This window comes from Physcomitrium patens, chromosome 6 (assembly GCF_059467195.1).
Source record: "Physcomitrium patens ecotype Gransden chromosome 6, ASM5946719v1, whole genome shotgun sequence".
Classification (NCBI taxonomy): domain Eukaryota; kingdom Viridiplantae; phylum Streptophyta; class Bryopsida; order Funariales; family Funariaceae; genus Physcomitrium; species Physcomitrium patens.
Genome location: NC_143415.1, coordinates 6,659,008 through 6,673,019, shown reverse-complemented (window position 1 = coordinate 6,673,019; position 14,012 = coordinate 6,659,008). Strand labels below are relative to the sequence as shown.

Here is a 14,012-nt window from a genome sequence, read left to right as displayed (position 1 = left end):
CACGATCCAACCCAACTGGATCTAGATTGAAGGGATTGGATCAGCGATGATAGAGAGCTGAGCTGCGGCGAACACCGCAGAGCGTCCCCTTGCGGCGCCGTTCTCAAGTCTAGCTCCAGTTTGTGAGCTTGTGAGTGTCATGCATCGCTCACTTCCTTCACTTGTGTGTGTGTGTGTATGCATGGCATTTCTTGTGTTGTTGAAAATTGCAGTGGAGGTGTTAGAAATAAAAGGGAAAGTATGAGGGAGAAAGCTTTTATGAATGGCTGATATTGTCTTGTAAATGTGATGTTGGAGATGCATTCAGAAGTGACCTAGTGCTGCATTGCATGACTTTGTGGAATCATGAATGTATGATGGTAAGATTTAGATAGGAAAAGTCAAAATTAGTTAATGGTTGTCTAATGCTTGATTTCAATAAAAGTAAGGAATTCATTCAACAATTATTTATTTATAATTGTAAACTAAAACATCTCACACACACAAATTTAATATCTCATATTAGAAGGTTGGTATGCAACACACTAAATGGAATGGATAAACAAACCAAAAAAATTAGGTAATGCTCTAATATCCAAGTATATTTGAAGTATAAATGTATAAATATTTAAATAAAACTAGCGACATTGATATAATCCATTATTAAGTATCTTTTTAAGTAACAATGCATGAGGGGTCTTCAATGATATTAAATTTGAATTTTAAGTTTTAAAAATTGTCTTTTAAGAAACTCCTAACATATTTCATGATTTAAATAATAAAAAAGTGGGAAGTTGTAAAAATAAATAAAATGGTGTACTATGTCTATACCAACATTAATTAATTCATAACAATATGAAAAATCATCAATAATTTTACCATTAAATATATATATATATATATATAAGAAATGTGCAATTAAATTTTGCAAAAATTAAATTCATCAAGTTTAAAACTTAATTTAAGTGAAGAAATCAAATACATGTAAAATATTGCAATAAACTAAGAATGTTGTGAACAGTTTAAGAAACCATTATACTTCTATACGAATGTATTTGTTTACAATATATATACATATATATATATATATATATACAATTTTTTTACCCAAATGATTATTCAAGTACACTCACACATTGAGTCTTAGACATGGTTGAAGTCTCAGCATATGCTGTTTCTTACAATGAAATGAAGACAAATATACATGACAAAGAACAAAGATCAAGATTTAGGTCTTACTACTCCACCCTTTAATGTTTGTGCTATGTTTATTTTTAGACTTCTTTTTCTTTTTCCAGATGTAGTTAAATTCTCTCTGTTTCTGCATAGATCTCTTTAATTCCCTGCAAATTCAATTTTCTAGTGCAAAAACTAAAATTTTCTACCAACACTTTCATGATGGATGGCAATGAAAAATGCATAGAATTTGACATTAGAATACACATTTTTCAATGCCTCATAAGTGAAGCTCTCATCCATGGCACATGAGCCAAAACATGGACAAAGTGAGACAAGAGGTGGTGCTATTGCACATCCTCATCTTTGCATGTAGAGAATCTACAACTAGATTCCATGTCATTAAATCCTCTTCAAATAATCGCATCTTTGGAAAAGTAGAGCATCTTGCATGCTCATGTGTTTTCTTCTTCAATTGCTATTGGTTTTTTTGTTTGTTTGTTTGTTTGTTTGTTTTATAGAAAAATAAGCACTTTATTTTTGTATTTAATAATAAATAATAATAATAATAATAATAATAAATGTTTAGATATATGGGCATTTCTATGTATAACCACACTATCTTAAGAGAGGGGAAGCAAAAGGGCTATGTTTCAAGCATAATATATATGTATAGATATAGATATGAGTACATTGAATATGTTGTCATGGGTATTCAACTTATCAATGTATTGGATATATTTCAGTATTTTATGCATAGTGTGTTTATGAATTTCAACCTTATATTCAACCTGTGAATTATGCAACAAGCTTACTAAATCTTATCTGCATCATATTTTGTTTTTATTTGAAGCATCTTCAAGGGTGTTAATAACATGTGTGTCTTGTTGTGCAAAAGCTACATGCTGATGGACTGGTTGTTGAATTGGTGAACAAGGTATTTGTCTATTTGTTTTGAGATAAATTCAACTTTTCTTCCAAGTTGCTAGTATAATATGGCTTCTTTAACACAATACAAAACTAATTGGATATATGATTAATCGGACCATCAGTGTTTTGTGCATGTATGTGCAATAAAATAAGTCATTGGATTGCTTATCATTTAGAAATGGTGCATGCTATGCAGATTTGCAAAAGCTTTTTATGAGAGGACTTTAAAAATCCCTATTTCATCCTAATAAAAATAACTCAATAACATTCATTAAATAAAATAAATAAATAAATAAATATTCCCTAATTTTTTTTTAAAGTAGATAAATAATAATAATAAAAACAATAATGACAGTGATGATATGTTTGATATATTGATATAAATACACTATGATCAGGAACATCAAAATTATTTAATTCTTTTAATATTTGAAGTTGACCTTCAAGTTAAGTTTGAATGCAACATTGAAGGTCTCAATTGAGTTTTAAGTTATGCAATACTTATAGATTGTTATGTGAGACATTATTGTTGACAAGAGAATTCTTCACTAGAAAAAAAAAAAAGCAGCAAAACAAAAGTATTAGCAGGAGTGACACATATAATTTATTTCTTTATTTCTTTCATTACCCATCTCTTTAATGTCCCTTCACGCTCCCTTCATTTATCCTCTTCTTTCATTCACAGCCCATCAACTCTACATCATTGTCCACCTGTTTGTTGACAATAACAATGAGGCAATGGCAGTGCAACAATATCATTTATCGTCATTTGACATTTTGGGTGGCTCTGATCCCAACAGTAACCAAACACCAAAACACTGCAAAACAAACACTTGAATGAAGGTGAAGCTTCTTCACAACTACCACTACCACCCCATCAACAAGATGATGTAGAAGGCAATTCCACCACCACCCCATGAAACCCTAAACCCAACTACAACAATGTAATGACAAAAGGGTCCAACTCAGCAAGATGAGAAGTGAGCAAGATAGAGAGCTAAGGGGGCTAGAGTGTGTGAATGTGCTTTGGTTAAAGGCTGTCTGCACTCCAACTGCTTTCTTTGCAGAATCTGTAAGGATCTGTGTTATATATATATATATATATATATAACTGTGTGTGTGTGTGTGTGTGTATTATCTTTCTGAGTGGATGAAATGAGTCAGTCACTCAGTTAGTCTGATTGTGTCTGTGTTTTGTTTGGTTTCATTTGGAGGATCTCGTTCTCTCGTTCTGTGTGTCTCTTTTTTGCTCTTTCATGGCCATAGACATTCTTCCCTTCTTTAGAGATTCAAGGCACCTGGCCTCTTATCCTCACAAAATCCATTTTCTCGTACAATTCCTTTCTTTAAAAAACTGTATATATGAACCAATCAAGTGCTTCTCAGTTACTTAGAATTAAAAAATTGAAGGAGTAAAGCCCTTGAAGTTGCATTTGAGAGTTTGCTCTGAAAGTAACAGCTGCTCAAAAGGGACTTTTTCAATTTTAGCCAAGACTGTTTCCTTAATCGGCTTGGCCTTTTGAAGAGTTACTCTCATGATGATACAGGATGCAGAAAAGAACACAGAATATTCATTTTTAACTAATTTCACAAATAGCTCCAATGGGTGTAAGAAGCCTTTCTTTCGAAGACTTTGCTTGTCGTCTTACAAAATTTGGGAGAAAAAAGAAAAGAAAAGAAAAAAAGATTGTTATTTTGCTAATATTTTCATTACAAGGAGGGCATGATTTTTTTAGCAGAAAAGGAAGTTTTTGTTGAGGTATTTCTTAGGAAAAAACACAAAAAAAACAAAACAAAACAAAACAAAACAAAAATCAAACTCATTTAGAAATGTTTACAATGCCAATTATGTTCCGATGTGAGAGTGGACATAAAAGCTTCACTTCCACATTGATAACACAGTTGTAGGTTGTCAATTATTCATATACACGAGAAAAGATGCAGCAATCTAAATCTATGCAGCTACAGGAATCCCATATCTAGACGATTTGGAAGAGCTTTTTTGTGTAAAAAGTTGTGCATTTTAATCACTATTATCTGAGTGCTTAATACCTCAAGTTTAATTTTATGTAAAGAGTCTATATATATATATATATATATATATATATATTTTCACATATCCAATAAGGTGAGCTAGCAAGACTCTTTACTTGAAGTCTCAGAATGTAATGCAATAAGACGATCCCACACACAAATTATGAATCTGTGGGTCGTCTTCTTCTTCTTCATGGACATTGTTGAAAATGTCTGGCAATACTGAAAAACTGGGAAGCACCATTAATTAACAGTGTTTTGGGGTCACGTTGCGCCGTTGCTTCATCAAGGAAGACAACTCGGAAGCGCGAACGGAGCTTTTTGCGGCGAGGTTTTGATCGTCGCAGAGGCGCAGGCATCCGTCTGAGAGTGCCTTTCAGTGGCAACAGACAAAAGAAATCCTAGTGTCGGCCAAGTTGCAGGCACCTAGATGCGTGCTTTTACGATGGTTTTCCATGTGGAAAAGGAATCGCAACGCCATGGGCGCCACCACCACCACCACTACCCATTCTCTTTTCTTCTTGCGTTGGTGCCGTCGCTATGATGCGAGGGAAGAGATTTAACAAAGTGACCCGCGCAAGTCATTAAGAAGTTTGTTATTTACAGAGGAAAGAGATACGCCCATTTTCGGAGGTGGGCTTCCGAGCAAACTGATCGACTGGTGCTGCAACTCAGTTTTTAGACGAGCTGCGACTCATTTTTTTTCTTTCCACTTGTTCGAAAGCCCAGAGCCAAAAAAGCCAACGCTGCGTTTAGAAAAGCTGAACTAGGGTGCCTCTTTTGGATTTTCAAGCGACCAGCCTACGATTTTTGACCCTGTAAAGCTCCCCCACGCTGTTCCTCAAATTTATTAGCGCAGAAGGCATTGCGCGGCGATTTCAGTTATTAAATTTACGCATCATAGCCGAGTATGCAAGGTGTAGAAATCGACACGAAAGAATCCAACGAATTTTCTGTTCATCGGATGGCATTCTATTGGTGGCCACAGTCGCTAATTCTGACCATCCCCTGCTATTTCTGGGCCGCAATCGAGTCACCGAATTATATCTTGATACCCACGAAATTGCCACTGGATTTTGAGCCCCTTCACTTTGGAGCCAGACTCTATTAAATGGCGGAGGCAGTTTCTCTGCCGCTGAGAGGCTCACATATGGTCAACCTCCCTGCGAGATGCCGAGGTAATGCTCAAGGAACCTCCCTGAGCTCGACGCACTGTACAGCGATGCGATTCTCTGCTTGAATTATCTTCCGATACCTGGATATTCTCATCATCTTTAATGCTGTGACAATTATACTCGGGGCAGCCAGATTTCTTCCACGCTCGGTGCCAGCTCGACGGGTTACGGGCACTAATCTAGGGTTGGAATAGGGAATCAGCCTGAGGGCCGCCGCGTCGGACGGGAAATTCACGCGAAATTGAAATAGATGCAGCGTGAATCCATTTCTTTCAGTTGAAAAGATGTTGTGGTGGAGGTTTCCTCACCAGGCATTGCACCAGATGTGCGGAAGTCGAGTTTCATAAAAATGTGAAGTATACTATCTTTAGTGTAACTATCAGTGTGGTCCGAGCGTCAGGGTTTGACTGCGTAAGTCATGTAAAAATTGTGTGCGCTCGGCTAATTCTGACTTTGAGCAGTCTAAACTTCTCGATGATCGTTGTTTTATTTCTGGAAAGCTGGAAAATAAGAACAAAAATTATTGCAAGACTAAGCTTTGCTTGTTTACAACAACGGATGCGAGGCTATCAAACCAAATTGAGGCAAATGAATACGATTAATCATTTACCAGGTGGAAGGAATCAACCAAAGCGTCAGTCATGGATAGTAGTGGACAAGACAAAGGAGTTATTTCGTTCTATTTTTTGTTTTCTTCTTATTCATTGTTTTTCGTTTTTGTTTTTTTCTTCCTTCTTTTCCCATCCGGCGCAGTTCGTGAGTGAGCATTTGCACGAGTCGCTTCGACCAGTGTGTCGAACTCATCAGTCTGTCCTTTTTACTCGAATTGGGTCCTTCCGAGGACCCACTCGAGTAGACAAAAGCGACATTCGAGGTTGAAGAGATAAATGCCCATCGCCTCCACCAAGCCAATAAAATAGGAGGACTGGGTATGTGAAGATGAGAGGAGGACTCTCACTCCGTCCCGGTAGCCAATCGCGACGAAAGGCGCATGGCCCTGCAGAAGAAAGATTCCAAAATAGACGAGAGAATTCAGCCAAACTATGAATCGGAGGGGAAGAGCCAGGAGTCTGAATAAGAACTAGTTGCATCAAGGCTAATGAGAAAGTTTAGTAGATTATGCCACCACGTGCGAATAGGTACCATCACCCGAAGGGGTGAAGATACCAGCCCCATGTTTCGGACGGAGGGAGAGCTCGCCACTGGATACAGCACTCAAACAGCAGCAGCAGCTGCGACGGCGAAAAAGCACCCAAGGCATAACGATCAAGCATTGACGCTAACGAAGGGGCACAGCAGCACAAATCCAGCCCTCGCAAACTCCCCGCAAGGTGCGAAGGAATTTGTCTTCGTGCCAGGGAGTTGACAATGGCCCAAGGGCTATGTCGCATGCAGGCCAGATATGGTGCACTGCGTCAGCAGAGAATCCGAAGTGTGTTTTTTTCACAGGGTAGATGTTTGACCGCTACGGAGGCGCTGGACATACTCCGCTCGCACAATCCAAGGATGTTCCAAGCTCCGGGGAAGCCATCCCCAGCAACGACACCGCCTCCTTCGAGACCCACAGATCTCCCTCCTGGTGCTCCTGAAAGGAGTGCGGCTCCTCTTCTTCTTCCTCGTCCTCCTCGTCCATCTGCTGTTGTGCGGTGGAAGCATGTAACAGTGCCTGGAGAGAGCGAGGGAGCACGCCGTCTTGCCGCGATGGAGTCACCTCGTTGTCCAAAAACATCAAACCCTAACTCCTAAACCGTGGTCGCCATGTCAATTTAAGCTCCTTCCTAGCTACGGCCCTTCCTTCAAGCCTTCCGGTTGTGTACAGCTCTCTTCTTAACCTTAACATGTCAATACGAGTTTTTAATCTTTTGATTAACACCTTATTTCTTGCTTGACGACAATGCTATCTTGAATTGAATTGATAAAAATAAATGATGGTATTCTTAAATTAAATTTTTGTGTATATGTAACACATGCATGGATAATGTATTGACTATTATTGTTAAAGCTAAAGATGTTAATACGAAACATGTGTTGTAGTTTTTGTATTACAAAACTACTTGTTAAGGACCAAATTATGTTCTCAAGTTTTAATTATTATGTACTGTTGCAAAAAATGCACTTGGAATCATCATAATTTTTAATTAACATGATTACTACATGTACTCATTTAGTTTTCAATTCCATGATTGAATTAGGTAAATAATTGATTGTCACAAATAGTTGTATACAAAATAGGATTTGGTGCAAACTAGATTCAAAATAATAGAGTGGGTATAATAGTTTGAACACTAACGTTTTTTAAGTAATTGAACACAGTCCTCTGCTAGTGATGAAAAACCACTAATCATGATAGTAATGACTTGCAGCTCATTTTGCATCATTTACAAAATAAATTGATATGAAATTCAGATTGAAATTAATTGATATACTGAAGAAAAGTATTGATAAATATTAATTAAAAGTAATGAAAATGGAAGATGTAAATTCATGAAATTTACTTCAGGAATCATCTTCTTTAATGACGTTCTAAAAATAGCAAAACAAGTGGAGAACTTCCAAAAACCCTATTTTTTTATGTAATTCTTAAAGCACTACATTCTATGTAATTCAACTTGTATTAAACCTAACAAAATGTCATAATATCTGTACATTTGCAACACATATATATATATATATATATATATATATAACTTGTATGTAACAATTTATAATCAAATGATAAATAAATAAATAGGTGGAAGTATAATATTCTGATTTTAATGTTTGTAGGATAGTGTCATTTTCTAAGCATTTACAAATAATTTATTGAACGCTCAGTGTTTCTCAAAAATTAACAATGAAAATCAGGTTTAAAGATGTATTGTAATAAACACCTGAAAGAACAAATCCTCATCCTCCTCACAGGAAATGAAAATTTCAGAATGTTGTAAAAGTAATAAATATACAAACAAGATCAAAGGATATAATCTTCTATAGAGTTTTATGTAGCACAAGTAGTATTACATGTGACAAATAAGAATTCCTTCAAAGATATATATATAAACACAAACAAACAAATAACAACAACAAGAATAATTTGAGAAGAATAAATCCTTCTTAAAACAGACATAGAATCAAAAAGAAATAAGAATAAAATTTTAAATTTTGACTATTGAAGAGGATTTTTTTAGATTAGCTGGGGTTGATTTTAAATGGAAAAATGTAACTAAATATATTTTCAGGTTGTCATCTATATTGTTAAGAGTGCTGTTAAATAGATTGTCATCAATAGGGTCAGGAATAGGCATGTGTTTCTAGTATTACTTACTGGCCCACTTTGTAGATGAAGGACACAATCCTGTTTCTAGTATAAAAATAAAAATTAAATTAAATTAAATTAAATTTTGGAATAGAAGGAAAACGCTAGAAGCATTCTTCCTTAAAAAGAAGGTGATTCTCTATAACAAAATATCTTTCTTCCAAAACATCAATCCTCTTCTCTCCTACACCTCTAACTTAAGAGTACAATGTTATATTAAATTGGTAAGAGTAATCACCAAAGTCAAAGCTTCAAATGCACTGGAAGAAGACACTAGACTCTTCTTAAGCACTATTGCCAATAGAACTTTTGATCCAAAGTTATATCATTGGCAAAAAGGAATTATTACTATGACTTATACTTCCAAACTATACCAATAACTCCTCCAAAAATGCCATGAACCATATGACCTTGTCTCATCAAAATGGCATGACAAATTAGAAGCAAATTCAAGAGGAAAAATGTGGTTTGATTTTAAGAGCTAGGAAAGAAGCAATGTTAATATGGCTCATATACCTCATAGGCCTTGCCATCAACATATGGAGAGCACAAATTTATCCGTCACTAATTTTCTTTTCAAAACCAAAGATGGATAAATTTTGGAATTATCTTCAAGCTCAATAAGCTTGGAATTGGGTTACCTTAATTATGCACAAGCTTGCCACTAGTCCTATCAAAGTTGAACCTTGGCGAGTTATTACTTGGAAACAAACAATATTTACTAAAGGCATCCCTCATAAGCCTCAAAGCCATATGGTCTCTTCTTTGTGGTATATGCCTTTGAATAACTTGTAGGCAGTACAATGACTTGTCCTTCAATGGAGAAGTATAGAATGATCATGTACAATAATACCACAAAGTTACTAGAGGTTGAACTTCATTTATGGCCAAGTTTGTTTGGGTTCCAGGTCCTAGAATGCCATGAACATGACACACACTAATCAATGTATTGGACATACCCTAGTCATGTCAAACATATATAAATATATATATATATATATATATATTTATATATAATATAATATACATTTTTTCATTTCACAGTGAAAAATAAAATAAAATAAAAGGTCTTTGATTTAAACTTGTGTAATGGTGCTAGGTTTGATTTGCTTTATTTTTATTTATTATGAGACTAATTTTACCTTAACAAGAACATCCTCTTATTCGATTCTCACTAAATTTAGACTATCCATTACCAAATTAAGCATAGATTTTGAAAAAAAATGGGTGCATCTAAATTCTTTATTTTGAATTGTTCTCAAAAAATTATCCTTTCTAACGTCTACCATAAATATTGACGAAAATCATGACTTTTAAAGAACAAGTAAAAGAATAGCATATATAAATATTTATATATTTATAAATATATAATGAATACTTTATTATTCATATCTAATGAATAATAAAGTATTCATTATAAAAATAAGAATAAAACACAACATACATACATACATACATACATACATACATACCTGGAAATATGTTTCATTAACAGTCCAGTATTTTTAATTAGATTTATATTAAAGAAAAAAATTAATGTAATTTTACATCCAATTTAAGTAGAAATTACAAGTTTACTTGAAAAAAAAAAAAAAAAAAAAAAAAAAAATTGTGTGACAAACAATGCATGTTTCATCACAAAATTGGTTCAGATTTTTGCTGAATCAAAATTACCTCAGAAACGGAGCTGATATTTACTTGATTTGTGAAAATAATTATCTCAAAAACTATTATTTCATGTGATATGCAATACTATTAGTTATTGTAAGCATCCTTTGTTGTATTTATGTATGAAAATATATCTACATTCTAAATTTCGAATCTAAATGTTTTACATCATAGCTAATGTTGTTATGATAAACATCTTAATTGTTACATTTATTTTATTTTATTTTTTACCCATAAAGGAAAAAATAATACTTTAGATTGACATCTCAATATTAAATCCATAAATCTTTGAATTATCAATAAATCAATGAAGTAGAGAGAAGATATTGTGTGTGAGGATTTGTGTATATGTGTACATATGTATACATATACACACAAATATATCATTTTAATATATTTTTTATTCCGACTTACAATTTGATTCCACCTCAATCCAGGATCCCTAATTTTAATGGTAATAGATGCCACGTGTCGGAATCGAAGTTTCTACGCTGCTTCCTATAAGTTGGTGGGCAAGCTCAACAAGTTAAGTTCTAATTAATTAAGTAAAATAATTTCAATAATTCAGCTATGTTTAGCAGTTTCTCAATCAGTTGGGGAGGGGCCTGCTTTTCTCTCCACTGCAACAAATAGCAACAACACCTCAACTACAACAATTTCAAGGAAGAATAACGTTTGCTTTATTTACCTGTTTATATTCTTTTCAGCAACTCCTATATATATGTATGTTATACTTTAAATGGCCATTATAAAACCCCACGTGAAGAGCCCTTTGTCTGCTTAGCCTTTAATGAGCCTTGGCCCCTTCCCCATTTTTTATTCTAATTCATCAATATTTATTTCAATTTTTTCCTCTCTTTCTTGCTCTCCCATTTAGCTTGCAGGCATTATGTGTTGGTTAGATTCGAATGGAACCTTGGAAGCATTGGAATTCGCATAGGACTATTAACAAATCTACCTAAATAAATGAAACCTTCAAAATTATAGCTCTCTTTCCATTGGCATCCATATCTGAAGTGATATGAGAATTAAGCAAAAGTTGACTGACTCTCCTTTGACATGACCCTTTTTTTCAATATAATTGAGGCATGTCTCTCTTGGATGAATGTCCCTCATGTACATTCATCCACCAGAGCTGAAAAGACCCATGTGTGCACAAAGCAATGAGCCACACACACATGCAGCATGATACTATTATACAACAGGTAGTTCTATGTTTTGATGAAAGGGATTCAGAATGGTTGAAGGTTTCACTCTTTTTTGGGATACTGTAGCACTGTGTTGTACACATTTATACTCTCTTCTTTCAAGCTTGGGAACAATTGGTGCAGGGAAAAAGCCTAGTTTGAATATTTTATTTCAAAGTTAGGTTTTCTGGAGAAAGGAAGAGACAAAGATTGTACCCAAGTGTTAATTGCTTGCTTTTTGTTGCAGTGTATCATGCGCGTGTTATATTGTTTTGAAAGAATGTATTATTTCTTGTGTTTACTACCCCCACGCTATCATTATATGCAAGCACCCCAGACAATATAGGACCCACCTAGATTTTTTTAAAAAAATTTAATAGAAAAATGACAATCTAGAAACATTCACCAATCTTAGGTTAAGAGTTTGGAAGCAAGTTCTCCTTGGACATATTTGACGTGCCTAGGAGAGAAATAAGAGAGTTGTTGAAACTTTTATTTAATTGAGATCTGCATGTTTGGGTTTGCATCAACATACAAAGGCCTACAAGAATAGAGATTGTCTCATGAAGACTTTAATTGTAACATAAGAGAGGTTGGATCAGGTGCATGGGAGGAGGGGAACAAGGTTTGGGCAAAACCCTAAATCCTCCAATGAATGAATGTCCACATGAATGCCCATCCACACAGATGCCCCTGCAAAGCATGGGCAAAGAGGTGTCTGGCCCCACCCTCTCTCACTCCCTCACTCTGCTTCAGTCAAACTTGAGGACCTGGCCAAAGCACACACTAGTTTTAGGTGTGATGTTTCTCATGTGAGTGGGGAAAATATAAAAAGGCTAACCCTAAATCCTCCTTTTCTACATAATCCTGCTGTTGGGAATGGGAATGGGAATGGTATGCTCCCATCACTCCTCCATTTGTATTGGGAGCATGTTGGCAGAAGGGCACCTCCAAATTTGGACATGGTTCCAAGTCCAATCCGTCAAAATAAACTCCATATGATTCATGTGCACAAAGGCAAGCAGAGTGTGCGAGGTCTGTCAATACCCAAATCTCACTGCCACCACCTCTGCAGCATCACAGCCACCACACATCCACTGAAATTTTTAATAGAAAACCAACCCTAAACTAGACCTGGGTATCTCACCCCATTTGCCCTCCTAAATCTGTGACATCCTTCTCACGCCAAAGCCTTGTTGCACCAATGCAGCAAGCTCCTGGTTGGTCCAGTAATCTTATCCCTAACCCTAATTGAGCCCAAACCCCTTGTATCAGACAAAAGCTGTGTTCCCTAGTGATGGACAGACACTGCTAGAGAAAATGGAGCCTGGCAATGGGCAGAAATAGGAGGAGAATGCTGCTCCACTTATTCAAAGACATCTCTCAGACTGTTATTTATTTATTTATTCCCCTGAGGAAGCCTATTCCACAGAGCCTATGAACACAATTTAACCTGTAAATATTTGGTTTGACCTTAGTATAGCAGCAAACATAAGTTACACAGAGTTTTGAATGCTATCATAGACTTTCTGGCTGCAATATGTACAGTGAATTCATAAAAACATATGAACTTATATATATATATATATATATATATGTAGCAGAAGCTCCATTTAGGTTGGAACAGAAAGGATTGGATTCACCCTAAACCTGGGTGTGCTATCTGTGTACCCATTCCCACATGGACTCATACTATCCCTACACCCGCACAGCACTGAGATTACCTCTGATATTAGAGTTTGTAAGCTTGGCAGTCAAAGGATGATAACGACTGGATGAATAATTGAACGTCCTTTGTTGATTTTTTTATGATTATTATTATTATTATTTTCTATTTAAAATATGTTTACAGATAATGCGTTTGGTAATTTGTTGTGTGAACACGTTGGCACACATATATGAGTATCTCAAAAAAATCATCAAGTTTGTATGTTTTACATGTTTTAACCCTCCAATAGTGTGTGTATGCATACATATATACATATATACAAATGAATAATAAATTATAAACCAGAATGCAATGCAGAAAGATTGGCCTATTTTACCCACAAAACATGGGTTAATACTAAGCTTAAGCTTTTGTGAATGATTTGATCATCTCAATCAGTATTTTAACAACATGAAAATTGTGTTTTTCATATGCTTGTTTGTTTCTATTTATTTAATTATTGGGTTTACATTTTAAATCAAAAAATATTATCAAAAGATTGATAGATTACACCAAAACTGTGAGCCCATTGAAATTCATCAGGAGACACCAAATTATCTCATTAAAAAACAATAATAATAATATAGAAAGAATGTTATAGCATCATATAATACCAATGTTAAGTTGATGGTAGGTTTAAGCATATAGCATTTTCTGAAAGGTGGTGAGACGGTGAACCAGTGTGTGTTGAGGATTGATTGTGCACATTAAATGGTGGTGCAAAAGGTTGTGCGATTCTTAAAAGGCATTTTATGATGTAAACAGTTACAAGTTCGAAGAAAATTATGTACTTATAATAGCAACTGATTTTGTATTCATTGTTGTATCACATTTTATTTAGTGAAATCAAATAGGCCACC

General features: G+C 35.0%; 1 long non-coding RNA gene across 1 annotated transcript; it reads right to left on the bottom strand.

Annotated features, from left to right (window-relative positions):
• Positions 1–5,892: 5,892 nt before the first annotated feature.
• LOC149989127 (uncharacterized) lies at positions 5,893–6,685 on the bottom strand. The gene is made up of 2 exons (XR_016503253.1): positions 6,444–6,685; positions 5,893–6,291 (listed from the first exon to the last, which is right to left on the bottom strand). It is a non-coding gene; the product is annotated as an uncharacterized LOC149989127 (long non-coding RNA).
• Between the last annotated feature and the right edge of the window lie 7,327 nt (positions 6,686–14,012).